Source organism: Rhinopithecus bieti, unplaced genomic scaffold (genome assembly GCF_001698545.2).
Source record: "Rhinopithecus bieti isolate Rb0 unplaced genomic scaffold, ASM169854v2 scaffold_32518, whole genome shotgun sequence".
Classification (NCBI taxonomy): Eukaryota; Metazoa; Chordata; class Mammalia; order Primates; family Cercopithecidae; genus Rhinopithecus; species Rhinopithecus bieti.
The window spans coordinates 1,654,572-1,671,546 of NW_016814742.1; the positions used below are offsets into that span (position 1 = coordinate 1,654,572).

Sequence of the window (16,975 nt, forward strand, 5' to 3'; positions counted from 1 at the left end):
TATATATATATATGTATACACACACACACACACACACACACACACACACACACACACACGTTGTGGATTGCAGCTTTCTACATCCTCAGCTTGTAGACAACATTCCCAGTGTCAGTGGAAGAGGGCTAGTGTGGTGGGGTCCATGATCCAGAAAGGCTGAGAACAGGTTTCTGGGATGGTCAAGCACATGTGTCTTTCTTCTGGGCCCTTGGGGAGGCCAAATGCCCCACTGTCCATCTGAAAGCTACCTGCCCAGGGCATTCTTTTCAGGAAAAATTTCTGAAAGTCTTTACTGCACACCAAAGAACATTAACCCACTGGGGCTTGGGGAAAACTCATAGGAGACTTTCTTTTAAGTTCAGGAATAAACGAACATTAAAGAAATCAGCTGGTCGGGCACAGTGGCTCACGCCTGTAATCCCAACACTTTGGGAGGCCGAGGCGGGCAGATCGTGAGGTCAGGAGATCAAGACCATCCTGGCTAAAACGGTGAAACCCCGTCTCTACTAAAAAATACAAAAAAAATCAGCTGGGTGTGGTAGCAGGCACCTGTAGTCCCAGCTACTCGGGAGGCTGAGGCAGGAGAATGGCATGAACCCAGGAGGTGGAGCTTGCAGTGAGCCAAGATCACACAATAGCACTCCAGCCTGGGCGACAGAGCAAGACTCCATTTCAAAAAAAAAAGGAATCAGCTAACACCCTTCTTCTACTGGTCAGATTTTATGTAAGTATCCACCCAGAAAAAGACGTGTTTTTTACAAGGAATATAATTTCCAACAGTGACATTATTCATCAGCATGTCTTGAAAGGATTTTCTGGGTAGCTATTTGCCAGTCAGGAAGAAAAAGGAGCAGACACAGCAAGGCCTACAGGTAAGACAGTCCTGGCAGAATGTGGCAGGACCCTGAAAGGCCCTGAAGAGTTCCCAAGTACAGCAGGACCGCAGGAACCAGGTTTGGGAAACAGGAGTGTCCTGACGCCTGACACAGGCCACCTAGGACTCCTGTCTCCACAGAATCCCATTTGACAGAGGCCTGGAGAGCTCCTGGGACTCTGAAATAGGACAGGAGTGGAAACCAGAACTTCACTATCAGCACATGTTTTTCTGGATGCAACCGAGTTGTGCTAATTCCTCCAACACTTGTCAGAGGAAAGGCAGGGCAGGGAAAGGAAAAGGCAAGACAGTAAGGTTTGACTTTTAAATCATGTTCTCTTTTGCTCTCTAAACCTGACTTTTCATCTGTATAATAAGAATACTCAAAACAGATTAAAAGACATCATTCTTTTAATGTAGCACCTTCTTCCTGCCTGCTAATATCTTCAGTCTTCACTCAAGAAAGGAAGTTGCATTCCTTTACAGGCAAGTCTTATAAACAACGCTTACGGTTTTTCGTTTGTTTGTCACCCATGGCATCAGTCCTTCCTTCCAGTGGGACTGGACTCTGAGAAGTCTTGCTACTTCCCAAAATCACTGTACGTGCTCAAAGGACATTTTAAAAGCACCTAAAGTATTCAAAAGTATATATGCTTAGAGCAATTCCGAAAATGTTTTCAGCAATACTTTTAAGGTGGTTTACTATCTTCCAGAGGGACTTCTACGAAAGGCAAACTCATCTGGAGATTAAATGGTTTTAAGTTTTCAAGTGGTCTCTAACTTTACAATTGCCCTGGGCCATCTACTCTGGCTCCAACTCTTCAGCAAGTTTCCTTGCTAAAGGGTTTTATACCTCTATATACCACTTCATGTCCTCCTTCCCCAGAAACATTTGAGGATAAAATCAGATATCAGTGACCGGTAAACCCCCATGACTATAGATTTCAAGACTTTTTACAAATGTTCTGTGGAACTTTCATTGTGTTTTTAAAAATACCAGTACACACACGCACACTCACATATACAGCTGAAACATAAACGAGAGGCACAGAAAGATACGAAACTTCAAATGGTGATAAGAGAAAGATAAGCTAAAATCATAATGATAGACCCCCATACAAACATCAGAATGGCTAAAATGAAAATGACTTATCAAACTAAGTGTTGGCAAGAATGTGGAACGATGGAACTCTTATTCATACCTGATAGGAGTGTGAAGCGCCACACCGGAGAACTGTCTGTACTCACTAAAGCTGAACATATTCACATCTTAGAAATCAGCTGTTGTAGACACACACCCACAATCAGAAAAGCAAACCCATGTTCATCAAAAGACATACACATAAATGTTCACAAGAACATTATTCATAATACTAAAAAACTGGAAACAATTCAAACATCTGCCACCAGCAATTTATGTTCACACAAAGGAATACTATCCAAGAATGAAAATAAATAAACTACTGCTGCATACACAATGTGGATGAATCTCACAAAATCAAGGGAAAGAAGTCAGACATAGGAACACTTAGAAGCAGAGATTAGAATGGTTGTTACAAAGAAGGAACAACAGACATTGGGCCAACTTGAGGGCAGAAGGTAGGAGGAGGAAGAGCAAAAAAAAAAAAAAAAAAAAAAAAACTATTGGGCACTAGGCTGAGCATCTGGACAACAGAATAATCTGTACAACATAGTTCCATGACTTGTGTTTATCTATATAAGAAACCTATATGTGTACCCTCAAACCTAAAAGTTTAAAAATAATAATAATAATTATGGTAGTTACCAGGGGAGGAGATGGAGGGACCAGGGAGATGTTGGTCAAAAGATATGAATTTTCAGTTAGATAGGAGAAGTGAATACATTTAGACCTACTGTACAACACCATGATTATAGTTGACAATAGTGTATTGTATACTTAAAAATTGCTAACAGAGTAGATTTTAAATGTTCTCACCACAAATAAATGATAAGTATGCGAGGTAATACGTATGTTTACTAGCTTGATTTAGACATTCTACAACAAATACATATATCAAAACATCATGTTGTACAACAATAAACATATACAATTATTTTCAATTAAAATAAATACAAAAGTTTTAAAAGAAGTCCAACATAAAATACAAAATACAACGTAAAAGAATACAAAAGTATTCTTTTGTATTAGGTATTCTTTTGTGTTAAGTATTCTTTTGTATAAATTAGGGGGTTAGTAGCACAGATTCTTTATGGATTTTCATTTCAACTCAAACAGAAAGTTATTATACTTCTTGTAGTTCTATTACCAGGGCTGCTCTATAGCAAGCTTTTATATCCAAAGTGGAGAGCTTTTGAGCTCACATGTGGAAATGAGGCACACTCTTCATTTTGGAGGCATACGTTTCTTTTACTCAGTTTCTCTCTCATTCTGTCTTCTGCTGCTTTCTGTCTTTGTGTAAATTGCAGTTTCTTGGTGCATATCTCTCTGGATATCTTATGCCTTTCTCTGGGTACCAGGTTAGGAATTAGACCTTATTCAAGCAAGAAGGTGCTTGGAATACTAGGGTTGGACCCATACAGACTCGGCTCCTCTACAGCCTTGGTCCAAGGATTAGACCTCTTCATTTCTTGGAATGCTGTCAGAAATGCAGAATCCCAGGACCCACCCCAGACCCAGTGAATCAGAATCTGCATCTTAACGGGATACCCAGGTGATCACATGTACATAAAGGTTTACAGGCACCGACCTGGGGCATATGGTGACCTGACAAACTCAGAGGCCTAGGGCTAGAAGTCACAGCCTTGCAAAGCTCATAGAGTTCATCCTAAATGGCTTCTGTGTGAATGGCCTCACTCTCAGCCTGGGGCCATATGAATGAGCCATGTCTTACACCTGTAACTTTATTTTCCAAACTCAAGTTACATTCTTCTGGAACTTGGGGGTGGTCAGAAAGGAGACAGAGGACAAGGGAGGTGGTTAGAATTGAAGATGGAAAGGCATGTCTGATCTCATTTCTCTGCAACTCAGGGAAAGAGGGTAATATTTGAGAGCTAAAGTCTACTGAGGCTGCTACACAGTACTGCAGGACCTCAGATAGAAGTCACTTCACCTTTCTCTATTTTAGTCTTTTCAAGTGTAAAATAGGGATAAGTAACAGTACCTACCTTTGAGAGTGTGTTGTAGGATTAAAGGAATTGACATTTGTAAAGTGCTTAGAATTGTGTATTATGTTAGCATATGATAATGTATAGGTAGTGTTAAATAAAAATTTATTATTTTTAAGTCATGGCATTGGTTTCTCCCTGATAAAGGAACAAAAAATAATAGACTAGATAGTGAAGGGGAATCACAGAAGAAAAGCAGCTCAACATATGTTTATTGATTCTCTACCGTATGACAGACATGCATAGTTTGTATCCTCTGGGATACAAAAATGAAGATCCTTGTTTTTGAAAGAGTTCACAATCTAGTGAGGATTGAGAGCAAAGGCTGTCCCTAAAGACGATGTCTGAGTTGAAGATTCCTGTTCCATTTTTAAAATCAGCTATTAGATAGACCAGCAAGTATGTGGTTGGCAATGTCATAAAAGGATCTGAAGTCTCATTTCTCAGTAGTGAAATTGGGAAAAATGTCTACTTTATTAGCTTTGAGCTCCTTATATAAGTGCCAACTTCCCATATTCGAGGTAAACAGTTTAAAAAGAAAAAAGGGGGCCAGGCACGGTGGCTCATGCCTGTAATCCCGGGACTTTGGGAGGCCAAGGCGGGTGGATCACTTCAGGTCCCGAGTTCGAGACCAGCCTGGCCAACATGGTGAAACCCCATCTCTACTAAAAATACAAAAATTAGCCAGGCGTGGTTGCATGCACCTGTAGTCCCAGCTACTCAGGAGGCTAAGGCAGGAGAATGGCTCGATCCCGGGAGCGGAGGTTGTAGTGAGCCGAGATTGCACCACTGCTCTCCAGCCTGGGGGACAGAGCGAGATTCATCAAAAAAAAAAAAAAAAAAAAAGAAAAGAAAAGAGAAAGAAAAAAGGCCAAGGGCAGTGGCTCACACCTGTAATCCCAGCACTCTGGGAGGCCAAGGTGGGTGGATCACCTGAGGTCAGGAGTTCGAGGCCAGCCTGGCCAACATGGTGAAATCCGGTCTCTACTAAAAATACAAAAAATCAGCTAGGCAGTGGTGGTGGACACTTGCAATCCCAGCTACTCAGGAGTCTGAGGCAGAAGAATCTCTTGAACCCAGGAGGCGGAGTGAGCCTGGGATTACGCCACTCCACTCCAGCCTGGGCAACAAGAGCAAAACTCCATCTCAAATAATAAAAATAAAAATAAAAGATACGTACTGTTATAGTGCATAAGTATTTAATCTTAAAACGACTTGCTTCAGGAACACCCAGCTTCATATTCCCAGCTCCTTCTCAGCAGCAGGACTGCTTCCTTATTGCTATTTAATGACAGGGTAGATTAAATTTTTCAAGAATAATATTAACTTCTCAACCACTAGTTACTACTGGCTTTCAGCTTAGATTGTACAAGTCAACATATTTCTAGGCAGTCTACAAACAAAAAACAGCTCGCTGATACATGACCTATCTGACCAAGCTTAGTTACCAGACAGCGGTTACGGAAGGTGACTAGTCTGCAGCACACATATTCACCTGCCACAGGAATCAGATAATTCTCACTTCCAAATGATATGGCCACCTCTACCATCTGGAAGGTCAGTGAGTCCCAGTGAAGCCTAGTGTATTAGGCTTCAACCCAAATATCTTATCTTTGATTACCTGATGTCGATGCAACATCAGTTCAAATGCTCTGCCCTGGCTTTGTAAAAAAGTAAACAATCTCATTTTCTTCAAAGTCATCAGGCCTTAAAGACTCAAACCTGACAAGCCATGAAAGCATCAAACAAGAGGTGGAACAGGGTCTCAAAGGGTACAATTACTACCCTTAGGAAACCAGCAAACATCAGGCTGTGAAGACCGGAAACTAGTTTGATTTATAGCACTTGTGGCTTTGTTAGTTTAATTCTTAAAACCTATTTGTATGTATTGTTTCCCAGAAGAAAGTTAAGAGGATCCATCAACTTAGGTGAAATGTAAACACAATCTCCTGTTTCCTTCTACTTCAAATGATGATAAAGGAAACAGAAACAGAACAAATTTAACAAGCCACCAACTCACCTCGGGTAAACTATGAGGATGTAATTTCCCAAGTCAGCACTGTAGAGTAACAGCATATACTTTCCAGAGGTGCTTCATCGTACAGCTCATAATGTCCTCATGCCAATCCCATAAGAAGGCAAGCCAGCAGGGATTAGTGCCAGTCCCAAAAGCAACAGAGGAAGCAGAGGCTGGTGGGGGCAAGGGGCACAGGCTCCAGGTGGGAGAATCACAGTCATGTATTTTGTTCCTTACTCCTCACCATAGAGTTCTTAACCTTTGTGGGTAGGAGAAGGTCGAGAACATTGAACATTTCAGGCACATGATGCTAGGCACATTTCTACCTGCTCAGTCTTACTCTGATCATACAGATAAGAAACTGTGGTGCAGATGTTAATTAACTTGCCCAAGGTCCCACACACGTTAATAGTGGAGCTATGCTTCTCACTCAGCCCTGTCCCATTCTGAAGCCATCTTCTCTACACTGTATCAGCTTCTACTCAAAGTATGATCCACTCAACAGCAGCATCTGCATCAGTGAGAGCTTGTTACAAGTGCAGAATCTCAGGCCCCGTCCCAGACCTACTGAATCAGAATCAGCATTCTAACAAACTCTCAAGAGGCACTGTGGCACCACACTGATAAAGAGAGAAGAATGTCTACCCCAGGGGCAACTGTGTCAGCTCCAGTGGTGTTAAACCTCATTTAGTACAATGCCTCTTAGACCCAAATACGTTGATGTTCATGTAATGCTGAGCACCACATGAACCCTCTTTGAACACAGAGATTTTTTTTAAAAGAGGGAGAAGGTAGTCTTGACAGAATTCTACAAACAAATTAGATGATGACACTAAAATGTCTATCACAGTCAGATCTCCAGGGGGAAGCTAAACTGAAACTGCAGAGTCAGCATGCCCTCTGGTGGATCACAACAAGGAAGCCTGAATATGGAATTTGTCTCTGGAGGAAAATCCAGAAACACACTCAGATATGAAGATGGCAAGGCACTTGCCATGAAAATGATCCCACTGACTCAGGAGCAACTTGGAACAAAACCCTTTTAATTCAGGTAGTAAACTTTCGAATGAGAGAGTAACAAGAGCATTCTAGAAAGCCAAAGACAAACAAGGAAAAAGGAATAATCCAGGTATTTTTTCCCAATAGCAGAAAATTTAACCTGAAACTGAAACCCTATTTCTGGAGTTGTCTTACCATCTTTTTTTTTTTTTTTTTAAACTCTCCTTTGGATCCAACCACCTTCTTCCTATTTTTAAAAATTTAATAATTCACACACCATAAAATTCACCTTTTAAAGTGTGCAACTCAGTAGTTTTCAGTGTATTCACAAAATTGTGCCATCATCATCCTATCTAATTCCTGAAGATTTTCATCATCCCAAAAGAAACCTCAGACCCATCAACAGTCTCGCTCCATTTCTCCCTTTTCCAACCCCTGACAACCACTAATTTACTTCTGTCACTGTGGATTTTCCTATTCCGTACACTTCATAATGGAATCATGCAATATATGGTCATCTGTATCTGGCTTCTTTCACATAGCATGTTTTCAAGGTCCATCAATGTTGTAGCATGAATCAACATTTTGTTCCTTTCTATGTTTGAATAGTTTTCCTTGCATGGATGTACCACATTTTCTTTATCCATTCATCAGCCTATGGATTAAGAATAAGGCTGCCGGCCAGGCGCAGTGCCTCATGCCTGTAATCCCAGAGGTCAAGGCAGGTGGATTGCTTGAGCCCAGGAGTTCGAGATCAGCCTGGGCAACATAGTAAAACTCTGTCTCTACAAAAAATAAGAAAATTAACCGGAGGTGGTGGCATATGCCTGTAGTCCCAGCGACTAGAGAAGCCAAGGTGGGAGGATTGCTTGAGCCTGGGAGGTCGAGCCTGCAGTGAGGAGAAATTATGCCACTGCACTCCAGCCTGGGAGATAGAACGAGACTCTGTCTCAAAAAAAAAAAAAATACAGAATAAGGCTGCTATGAATATTCATATTTTCATGAACATGTTTTCAGTTCTCTTGTGTATCTATCTTGCAGGGGAACTGGTCATTAGGTGGCCAATGTTTAACATTTTGAGGAACTGCCAACCCCTTTTCCCAAGTGGCTGTTCCGTTTTACATATTCACTAGTAATCTAATGTAGGAGGGTTCCAATTTCTCCACATTCTCCACCTGGCCATCCTGGTGGGTGTGAAGTGGTATCTCACTGTGGTTTTGATTTGCATCCCCCTAATGACTAATGGCACAGGAACACTTCCATGCCCCACTTCAGTTCCAGGCACCCCTGCCTGCTTTCATCCTGAGTGTTGAGTATCCACTCCTGCAACTAGCTGTCCAGTCCTCTCTATAACTCGTCTGCTATTTCAATGAATTTACAGAATCAAAAAAACTTTTTGTTTTGTTTTGTTGGGGACAGGATTTACTCTGTTGCCCAGGCTGGAGTGCAGTGGCATGATCAGGGCTCACTGCAGCCTTGACCTGCTGGCATTACAGGCATGAGCCACCAAGCCTGGCCTTAGTAGGTTCTTTGACCACCACCGCAGATTCAGTAAATCTCACACTGTGCTGAGCACAATCCATTTTCTTGTATGCTCTGAAAATTATTTATATGCAGGCACAAATGCAAGTCTTTATTCCTGCTTCATTATCCCTCCAACCTAAAATGTCCCTTATCCCTAGAAGAGTGCTACCCACTATTTATATTATCGCAGTCCAGCCCCTTGGTGGAGACTTTCTTAGTGACCACAGCTTAAAATGTTCTTCTCTACTCTGAAATAAAAAATAAGTAACCACTTACAGAGTTCATTAATTAATTGTCATACTTAATGAATGAATGTCAATATTAAACCACATATTAAAATTGTGGTTTGTGATAATTCAGTAATGGAGTCCTGAAAGATACATATATAACCTCAGAAACATTCTGTATTCTGGGAAACGCTGACTTGAATAAATGTAACCAAGTTTTTGTTGTTGATATAGTTAACTATAGTACTGCTCATAGTCTTTGATATAATGATGCCCATGTTGAGAATCTCTACAAGAGGAAAAAAATAATAGGCAGTGCTTCCCAAATGGATTTGCCCTTTATAAGAGTACACCAGTTAACACCCACCCCAACAGCATTTTACCAACATATTCTCAGAACTGCTGAGCTAACTGCTCAGCAATTCTGTCAGCTGGACAGCATTGAGTAGAAACCATATTTTCTATCAGAATAAGGAACTAAATTTGCTTTGTTTGAGGATGCCATCAGTTAATAGGCACTACACTAACATACCAGGTTACAAAAGAAGAGAAAAAAACTGTACATTAAATGAGTTTATACCTTTTTTTTTTTTTTTTTTTTTGAGAAGGAGATTCACTCTTGTTGCCCAGGCTGGAGTACAATAGTGCAATCTCAGCTAAATGCAACCTCCATCTCCCAGATTCAAGCAATTCTCTTGCCTCAGCCTCCCAAGTAGCTGGGATTACAGGTGCCCGCCACCACATCCAGCTACTTTGTTTTTGTATTTTTAGTAGAGATGGGGTTTCACCATGTTGGTCAGGCTCTTGAACTCCTGACCTCAGATGATCCACCTGCCTTGGCCTCCCAAAGTGCTGGGATTACAGGCGTGAGCCACTGTGCCTGGCCTAAATGTGTTCTTAATTTTTAAGATCCATCTGGACTTCTGAAATCAGAAAAAGAATGTATCTTAGAAATGAGCTAGTGCAGTATAACTAGTGTTTTAGTTTAAAAGCACCCTCTAGGAACATTGAGAATAATGTTCTAGGAATGGGCCCTGACTCTCTGTGACTCAGTAATAACAGTCCTAATGACCAAAAAGAAATAAAGTGCCATAATGACTGTCTCACAACAGACTTATTAAAGGGAGCAAAGATATCATGTACTGAGAAAAGTGAACAATAGTGATAAGAGGCTGCCCTCACACTGGAAAAAATCCCAGCAGCAAAAAGCAGGGGTAACACCCAAAATATAAACATCAGGTTATGGGAAGGAATTTTAAAACAGAAATGTTCCCTACTAAGTGGGAAAAACCATTTAAATTAGCTAATGAATCTTAAGAATGACAACCAGAAGGCTGTTCCTTTACCAAGTGCTGACTGCTGTCAGGAAGACAGGTTTGGGCCTTGAAGTTTTATCTACTAAAACACTAAGTGTACACTTGAGTTTTTTAAAGGTTTCTGATTTACTGATAGGTTTCTCTAGTGCTAATCATTTTAAAACTAAAACAAAGCGCAAATGGACAGGTGAGATAAAGCATGACAGTGAGCTGGGATCCCATTTGGCATAGCAACACAAGAACTAGTTAAAGCGCTGACTGACCTCCTCTTATACCTAGTTCATTTGGGCACTACATTACGTAAACTTTATTTCTTCCTTAGGATGTTATTGCAGGAACCCTCCTGACTCAAGCAGGTTCCCACAGCCTCTCTGATGCAAAGCAGTCAAAATTCAAGGCCACAGTCTAGGTCATAGGAAGTCATGGTGAGCTCTCAGCACAGGACTATGGCGTGGGGGAAAAGGAAAAGAGCTTAAGATTGGGTTAAGTCCCAATAGTGCTTGATTACAAGCTAGATTACATAGGACACCACACTAATACTGATCAGCTGCCCCTGAAAGCCAGCCTTCTACCCTCTGAGAGACCGAGAGAGGGTCTCAGCCACTGCCAGTGCCACCACCATTCTCCAGAAGAATGAAAGGCCTTTGCCAGGTCTAACCACCATGGGACATTTGTTGTGGGGTGTACTTCATGCTCCCTCAATTCAGAAAAGACACCACTGCAAATTCTTCTTAAACTTGTTCCCTAGGTGATCTATTCTGTCCTCCAACCTTAAGGTTCAAGCTGTCAGAACTGTACATAACCTCCTTTCCATAAATGTCTGAGGTTTATCCAAAAAAGGAAATAGGGTAGTTTTTGGATTTTATAAATTATAAAGGTCACTAATCTGGCATTACCCAAGGGTGATCTAAAACCTGAGACTACATATTTTACAGTATGAAAGGAAGGGGGAATCCTACCTCTTTGTAAAATTCATCCATTTAAAGAGCAATCAGAATTATTAAACATAGATAATGGTAAGTGGCACAGGCATTGGAATATAAAATGCCTAAGGAGACTTCCCAACATACCCCCAAAGAAACCTTGTCTCTGTATATGAGCTAGTAAAATAATGGCATTTCACAACAAACTTCATCTCTCTTACTATCTCCCACCCCATAAGTTAGTGATTCTATAGGCATGGTCTGTAGCAGCATTAGCATCATCCAGAACTAGACAGAAATGCAAATTCTTGGGCCTCCACCCTAGACCTAGAGAATCAGAGACTCTGGCAGTATAGCCCAATAACCTGTGGTTTAACAAGCCCTCCAGATGATTATCTTCAAGTGTGAGAACGATTGCCCTAAGATTAGGGAAGATGCTGCACCTGCGGTGGCTCAGGAGCCTGTGTGAATCCTATTTAACTGAGTGATAATCTCACCTGTTCTTGCCTTCAATTGATATTGGCTTTTAATCTTCATAGACTGATTTCACAGATTAACAGTTAAGTCCTTAGTTCAAGGTCACTATTTGAAGTCAAGTCAGAGCTCCATCCCAGGATCTGCTGACTTCTTCATCAGCCTTGAGTTTCAAACTAAGGCCTTTCTTTCTAACCGTGCCAATTCTGGGGCCCAGGACCGTGAATGTTGATAATGCCACCCCAGTCATCTCCTAATCTACATCATGCTGCCTTTCTCAGATAAATATGAGGCCTGGAGCTCCAAATCTTAAATTCAAAAGAGATGGATTTGAGGATAGAGAAAGAAAAAGGGTAAACAGATGTTTCCAAAGGCCCAAGCAACTAAACCACTTGGAGAGGAGTGGATAAAGAGAAGACTTAGATGTCTTATTATAATTAAGAATTAGCTCATTCAAAACAACTGAGTAAAGAGCACAGAGACAATGTCTAAGACAGGAATGGTGCTTTAAAGTTTTCTTAGCACTTTTCATTTCCATTATCTCATCTGAGTTTACAACAACCCTGCGATGGAGGGAGGTAAGGCCACGATTATCTCCATTTGACAGAAGAGAAAACTGAAGTTCAGAGTGGCTAATCATTTGTCCATCAGCACTGTCATCAGCTGTCAAGCTGAAACTTAACCTCAGGTCTGTCTGAATCTAGAACGGTGTAGTGTATCCACACTATGTGATTCGCACGTCTACAAATCTGCCCCAAAGCAGACTACACTCAAGGAAAAAGCAAACAGAAAAACAGGCAGCAGAAATGGTGAGCCCCTAAATCCTAGCACTTGCGCAGTGTGAGGGTGTCCCTTTAAGAACTCAACACACAAACCCAACAGCCAAGGTGTTCAGCCAAAAAAGAAGAAAAAGAGAGGCATATTTCTAGCCTGCATAATCATTTCTGGACCGATTCCCACTAGCAGCCTCCGAGGCGAACAGCGGCTCACAGCCTCGGCTGAAGCTCCTCCACCCCCAGGGTTATGACAGCGCTGCTCTGACTAGTGTGCAGGCAAAACCCCAAAACTCAAAACAAGAAGTGAAAAAAGTGGAGCCAGGAAAAATTCGTCGGCATCCTCCACACCCTTACAATCCGCACAATGCCAGTTCCAGGGTCCTGGGGTCGCCCGGACTGCAGTCTTAGGAGAGGGTGGAATGAGGTGGAAGTCCCTGCGGACCTACCGACCCTATTCTCTCCCACCCAGTCCCTAGGGCAGGGTAATAGGAAGGGGAGAGGGTTCGTTATGAAATCCTCGGGCCAGAATCAAAGGCAGATACACACCGGGGACTTTCTCCTACGGAACAATATGTCTTTCCAAATTCTCTACCTGCAGGTCCTGTCCTCTGCGAAGATGAACCGGGTGGGCTGGTGAGGTGGCGGGGTGTTATAAACCTGAGGAAAGGCTGGAGGGAAAATCGAGCCACCCACCTACTCCAGCCACGTTGCCCGGCGGTGTTGGCGAGGCTCGATGCCGACGTGCACCGCAAGCGCGAATTCGGAACCTGGCGTCCTTGACCAAGTCTGAGATCGGAAAGGGGGCATCGCCCAGTGCCAGCGCCCTGAGGGCAGGGTGCCGTGCCCGCCAGAAAAGCTCGCCTCAATTTTGGCAGTAATGATTTTCCTAGAAGATGCCAGAGTTCGCGAAGATCGGAGTGATTCGCGGATTTCTGCGCTGAAGCTAGGGGCGCAGCGACCCCGAGTTCCCCCACACTGGGAATCTCGGGGCGGCATTCTCGGGGCCCATCCCATCGCCGGGACAGTGCGGAAAGAAAGGCTCCATCCTCAACTTTCTCGGAGGAAATCACTCCGTTCCGTGGCTTGCCCAATACTGCCCGCACAACGGGTCCCAGGGTTGAAGAGAACCAGGCACACGAGTCCCTCTCTGAGCGCACAAAGCAGCTGCGCCGGGTCGCGCGGCCCCCTCTCCCGCCACCCGCCAACTTGGAAGAATCTCTCTGGGCGCCTGTCTACTCCCCCGGCCTCACAGTCACCCGCCTCGGACCGAGCGCCAGGCGCCCCAACAGCCCTGGCGGCTGCAACCGCATCTCCCTCGCTTGGCCTCCGCCCTGACCGCGCGGTTCCCCTCGCCCCGGTCCTACCGTGCAGCCTGGCTCGCGCCCCAGCCGTGCCAGTACGCGGCACGCGTCCCAGCGCACGAGGCTCCTCCCCGGGGGGCTGCCCTGCGCGGGGCTGCGGGCTCCGGGCTCCGGACAAGGCTTAGCCGGCCCGGGTGCTGGTTAGCCGCCGCTCGCGGCTCCCGCGCCGACTCCTGCTGCCGCGCGCGAAAAGGGAGGTGTGGGGGGGGGAAACTCCCGGCAACTCCAACTCCGGGCGCTGGAGCTCCAGCTGCAGCCGCGCGCCCGCCCGCCGCCGAGTGCGAGCGCCTGCGAAGCAAACCTGCCCCCGCGGCCGCCTCTGAGCATGCTCAGTGCCGCCGTGGGCGAGCCCGAGCGCCCTGGCCCGGGGCAAAGAGCAGCAGCTGGGGGCCGGGACCCGCCGCAGGCTCGGGAGCGCGGAGGTGGCGGAGGAAGTGAAGGGCCAATGTAGGGACGGGGGCCCAGAGCCAAAGACCCAGGAGAGACTGGTCTGGGCGCAAGAGCCGGTGCGACTTTCACAGCTTGTGGGAAGTTTGTGGGCTAGAAAGGAGGGCTGCTTCTGTGAGCTTCTCTGTGAGACTGTATTCGAAAGGACAACCAGGAAACATTATTTTTCTCTCCAGGTAAAAACGAATAGACCCAGCCGATGGATTTTTATCCTGTGCGCTCTTTCCTTTATTCTTAGGGTAGCAAACTCAAAGAGCTAATGGGGCCTGACAGGCACTGTAACTGGGAGGAGGCGAACTGGAGAGAGCTCCGAAGGCAGAGCCGCTTTTCTGCTCTCAGCGTCCGTTGCTATCGGGCAAGAATTAGACCTAGTGTTGCTAGATTTTCTGATTTTTCCAGAAATGGAGTATATTGATGTACAATATCCTGATTGTAAAAATCTTGACAAATTCAATTTTCTCAAAACACCCTGCACTAAACAAAACATATCTGCGTCCCCTCCCTGCTGAACCCCCCATACAGTGATTTGAGCATTGTGATTCTGCATTCTTTTAGCGAAGTGGTGCTGAGTGCTCACTGTGATTTGAGAAAGTGCTGGAAAGGATCCAAGATGATTCAGAATATCTTCAAAGTACTACTAGTTACTAGGGGAAATGGGTTTTCCTGACAGTACAGTGCTACACTTAAATGCTGGGGCGTTCAAAAAGAAAGAGGTTACTAATGTAGAAAGCGGTTGTTAAGAACTAACTTTTGGGAAACATCATTAGTAAAAGTATCTGAGTGGGGAGTCACTGCAGGGCCGGTAACAGTACCCCGGAAGGCACTTTTGTGCCTGAAGCAATAGGAAAAAACCCAAACTGACCGTGTCTTTATTTAAAATTTTGACATTTTTCATCATGCATTTTTGTATTAATTTTGATTTTTTGAAATATTCCATTAAAATATTAACCTTGATTACTGAGTTCTTTGGTGAACCTTTCAATGCTGTGACTCACCTCACCCTAGCCTGGCCCTGTTGGGGTGTTAGATGGTGGGTACACAGACCTGCTTGGAGTGCAAGGGGTAAGCATTAGCATAGTGAAATGGGAAGGAGGGTTTGAGCTGTGGATGGGGCCTCAGGCAGAAGTCCTGACTGCCAGGCTGTGGCTCCTGCACTTTATTTGTAGACTATGTGGAGATAGCAGAGATGCCGGGGGTAGAGACAATCCAAACTGAACTCTGGGAAGATGGACAGGGTATCAGTTTTATGATACCCTAGGTATCCCCATTTGGCAGCTCCAGTTTTATGAAAATCAGAGAAAATTGTCCAATAAAGTAAGTTTATTGTGCTCTGCTTATCTCTGTAGAGACATGTCGTGGGACTACCTTACTGCCAACGAATAGGTCACCGGGGTCCTGGTCTAAACCTCAGCCATTTCCCCACCAGGCTTCCATGGGCAAGTGGCTCAACCTCTAAGCTGCACTTTCCTCATCTGTAGAATGGAAAACAATTCTCATGGCGTTTATGTGAGAATCCAAAGAAATATATGTCTAAGGGCTTTGAAAATGTTGAGAGTTCTTATCTACACGTCATCTGTGTAAAATCTGAATTGAAATAAGAACCTTTTTGCTTGACAAAAGTTGTTCTAAGTAGCAAGCTTCTTTAATTTAGCAAGCCTTTCTAATGTGTTGGGATGATATTTACAAAACTTTGGAATCAGCTTTTGGGTAACTCAATAATTCTGTGAAGTAAGATATTACTGTACTAGTTTCTATTGCCAGTCATCTCCTCCCTCCACTACCTTCCCTTTTTATCTTCACTTGCATCTTTTTGTTCTCAATATTGCAGATCTAATCAAGAGGACTCTCCCTCTCTGTACAAAGTGGTCTCTAACTCATGTACTGTTCATCCTGGTAGTGTCTGCTCCAAACACCTGGGACCTACCTTAGTGTGGGAGATGACTCTCCCTGCAGGTAGCGTAATCTGTTGCTGCATTCATGGAGAACAAACCACTGCTTATCTATGGGAAGCATTTTAAGCATGCAGACCTCTCAAAGAGAAAAAAAAAGCTTGAATGTTTACACAAGAAGCCTTCCAGAAGTCATGTAAAGGAGGAAGTACCTAGCCCTGGATGTGTCACATAACAAGGAGTTACAAATATTTGCAAAATAAATAGCAATTTCCATCATCAAAATCTTCTGCATCTCTGTTTCACCTCCCACAGTGCCTAGGAATTGTTATAATTTTTTTTTAATCACAATAATGGTAAGGTCATAAAGAAGAACAAGAACTAAACATTTATACAGGGAGGGGTTCTGTACTTTAACAAGTAAAATGCTTTGCTTACATTTTAAATTGTATTTTTAATTCTTGTTAGCAAATAATACATGGTATTTAAAAGAGTTCAGTGCACAAAAGCTCAGTACAGGAAAAGCAAGTTTCCCTCCTCAAGAAAGACTAATGTTGCCTGTTTCTTCCATATAGTTATAGAAATACCCTATGCATGTGAGAGCAAGCATAGTCATTTTCTTTTCCATAAAATCTGATCATGACATGATAGAACTGAAAAAGACCTTACAGTTCATCTAGATGTTAAATTAGAGGCTTTTAAATTGCTACTCTGATAAAGAAAAGGAAAACCTAAACGTGATCTTCCCTGTGTCATAAGTAAACTCATGGTTGTAAGGATGCCAGATCACGTGGCAAAACCCTCCGTGTGAACGTTAATCACATTAAGTAATACAAGGAAAATCTGAGTTCACCTAAAGTTGCCCTGAAACCCATAATGCCCACTGTCAACCTCCACCTAAAACACCCATGGATATAGATGTCTTAGTTCCCTACGGCTGTTGAAGGAAGTGCTGTCTAAATAACAAATGGAATAAATTGACATGGACACAGAGGGCTTGA

At 43.5% G+C, this 16,975-nt stretch overlaps 1 protein-coding gene across 6 annotated transcripts in view; it reads right to left on the reverse strand.

The window, feature by feature from the left end:
* The window catches only part of STXBP6 (syntaxin binding protein 6), a 257,801-nt gene extending 243,881 nt beyond the window's left edge, over positions 1-13,920 (reverse strand). For 2 of the 6 annotated variants that reach the window (XM_017851866.1, XM_017851868.1), the window contains exon 1: positions 13,642-13,920. The gene's annotated coding sequence lies outside the window, so the exon portion shown is untranslated. Of the gene's footprint in view, positions 1-12,869; positions 12,926-12,970; positions 13,133-13,641 lie in introns of those variants that run through there. The other 4 variants (XM_017851873.1, XM_017851872.1, XM_017851871.1 and 1 more) reach the window with 3 other exon arrangements.
* Positions 13,921-16,975: the final 3,055 nt, after the last annotated feature.